General features: G+C 40.5%; 1 non-coding gene across 1 annotated transcript; it reads right to left on the bottom strand.

Moving 5' to 3' along the window:
* Positions 1 to 404: 404 nt before the first annotated feature.
* On the bottom strand, positions 405 to 511 carry LOC121213252 (small nucleolar RNA R71). Its single transcript, XR_005908634.1, has one exon. It is a non-coding gene; the product is annotated as a small nucleolar RNA R71 (small nucleolar RNA).
* Between the last annotated feature and the right edge of the window lie 2,434 nt (positions 512 to 2,945).

Below are 2,945 nucleotides of genomic sequence, written 5' to 3'. Positions count from 1 at the left end.
CGTAGAAACCAAAGAGAAATAAGGCGTAGCTTAAGATACACAGGGAACTAGCAAGAAGACGATACTCAACCACCAACCAAAGAGATGGCTGAAAACCAAGGCAATCAGCTACCGCCTGTAATTGTGGCTAATCAGAATCCTACTCCACGTACTATCAGTTTGTTTAGTTTGATGGTTTACAGGATGAAGATCCAAACGCCCACTTAGCAAACATTCTAGAATTTTGCAATACATTTAAAATAAATGGTGTTTCTGATGATGCCATTCGTCTTCGGTTATTTCCTTTTTCATTGAAGAACAAAGCTAAACAGTGGTTGAACTCGTTACCACGAGGGTCAATTACTACTTGGGAACAAATGATCGAAAAGTTTTTACTAAAATACTTTCCGCCAGCTAAAACGACTAAATTACGTAATGATATCTCTTCTTTTGTGCAGATGGATTTAGAAACACTTTACGATGCATGGGAGAGATACAAGGACTTACTGAGAAGGTGCCCTCAACATGGGTTACCGCTTTGGCTTCAAGTACAAACATTCCACAATGGTCTGAATCCCTCGACTCGGCAAATGGTTGATGCAGTTGCTGGCGGAACCATCAACAACAAAACATCTGAAGAGGCTCATGATTCATTGAAGAAATGTCACTGAATAACTATCAGTGGCAAGTCATGAGGACTAAGCCAATAAAAATATCCGGCGTTTATAACGTCGACTCAGTTATTATGCTGTCAAATCAGGTAGAACTTCTCAATAAAAAGATTGATGGTTTACTTGGTTCTATGTAGGTACATCTAGTAATGAGGTGTGACTCAAATGGAGGAGGTGTGCATACAGAATATCAATCCTTCAATCCCACAACCGAAGAGGAACAAGTCAACTATATGGGTAACAATAACTTTAGATCTCAAAATAACCCATACAGTAATACTTATAATGCAGGTTGGAGGAACCACCCAAATTTCTCCTGGGGAGGTCAAGGGAATCAAAAGCCACAAAATCCTCAGGGTTTTCAACAACCACCTTACCAACAAGAGAAGAAACTGAACCTTGAGGAGATGCTCTCAAAAGTCATATCAATGTCAAAAACCCATTTCCAAAATACCGAGACAACACTTAAAAATCAACAAGCATCGATCGAAGGACTCAAAACTCAGATAGGCCAGCTATCCAAACTAATCTTCGAATGACCACAAGGTAGCTTACCAAGTAATACGGAACCTAACCCAAGGGAACACATCAACGCAATTAGTACTCAAGATAAGGAAGGATTCATTGCGCCTAGCCAGAATTGATGCAAGAAACTGTGGTGAGCAAAGGTGAAAGTGAGGTAAGTCATAACAAAATGATGAATGAAGAATATATACCTCGTGTCCCATACCCTAACGCGACAAGGAAAGACCGCTCAGATGAAAAATTCGGTAAATTCCTCAAACTTTTGAAAAATTACATATTAACCTATCGTTTATTGGAGCTTTGTCGTAGATGCCAAATGCAATGAAATTTTTAAAAGAGCTTTTAGTAAATAAGCGAAAGTTGGACGAAGCGTCGCATGTGAAGCTAAATGCAGTCTGCTCAGCTATTCTACAGAATAAGCTACCCCACAAATTGAAAGATCCAGGGAGTGTTACAATTCCTTGTTTAATTGGTAGTTTAGATATAAGTCATGCATTAGCTGATTTAGGGGCTAGTATTAATGTCATGCCTTACAAAATGTTTAAGCAACTAGGTCTTGGGAAACCTAAACAAACTAGGATGAGCATTCAATTGGCAGATAAAACTATAAGATTCCCTAAGGGTATTATTGAAGATGTATCGTGAAAGTAGATAAGTTCATATTTCCCGTTGATTTCGTTGTTCTAGACATAGAGGAGGATAATAACACCCCCTTTGATTTTAGGAAGGCTCTTTTTAGCAACTGCTAAAACAATTATTGATGTTGGCATAGGTGAGCTTACACTTCGTATGGGAGGCGAAACGATCACCCTTCAAGCTCGTAATTCTGGCATCACATCGAACATTGAAGGTAATAGTCCACACCAATCTACTAAAACTAACAATATGACTTTGCATAAATTAAGCTTCAAAGAAGTTCACGAGCCATGTTCCAGAAATGATAGAGGACACATTCATGAAGAACGAAGGCTACGGATAGAGGAGCTAGATGAATGGCGAGCACACAAACCGAGAACACATGATAAACTGAAACTACACCAAAACAAGCTTGATACCTCTCCTAATCAACTTAAAGTTGGTGATAAAGTCTTACTAGATGCCACAGATCCCTACATTGTCACTACCACACCGAATAAGGAAATCCCTCTTACGGTACTCAGTATTTTTCCATTCAGTACGGTGAGGTGAGTCACCCCAAGTTCAGCACTTTTAAGGTAAAAAAACACCCTATTAAAACCCTATTTTGATGAGATTGATAGCAGGAATGAGGAGTATAAACTCCTTAAACCACCCTGACCATTCACTAGAGAGGTAAGTCGAGCTTAGACTATAAATAAGCGCTTCTCGGGAGGCAACCCGAGCACTAACATATTTTGATTTCTTTATTTTTAATTTCTAACACTTTAAATCATTAACTTTATCTTTGAATTGTAAAGTTTTTCAGTACACACAGCCAAGCACACGAGCGTGCCTAAAGCCGTGGCCAAACAGGGGAAGAGACACGACTGTGCGATACAGCCGTGTGGAAGCAGGACATGATTTCCCCAAAACACGGTATGCGATAAATCCCCATGGCCGTGCAACATGGCCGTGGGTGAACTTGATAGGTGAAAACGGGCGTGGGAATAGAAAAACACGGGCTTGCCAGGGGCAAGGCTCGATTCTGTTTCTTCGACACGGGCATAAGACACGCCCGTACCGTTAAGCCATGGACAACAATACACGGGCGTGGTACCCTAACACACGGGCGTGGGAGAAGCGAACAAAGCT

This window comes from Gossypium hirsutum, chromosome A13 (genome assembly GCF_007990345.1).
Source record: "Gossypium hirsutum isolate 1008001.06 chromosome A13, Gossypium_hirsutum_v2.1, whole genome shotgun sequence".
In the NCBI taxonomy this organism is placed as follows: Eukaryota; Viridiplantae; Streptophyta; class Magnoliopsida; order Malvales; family Malvaceae; genus Gossypium; species Gossypium hirsutum.
This window is presented reverse-complemented; position numbering and strand designations above follow the sequence as displayed.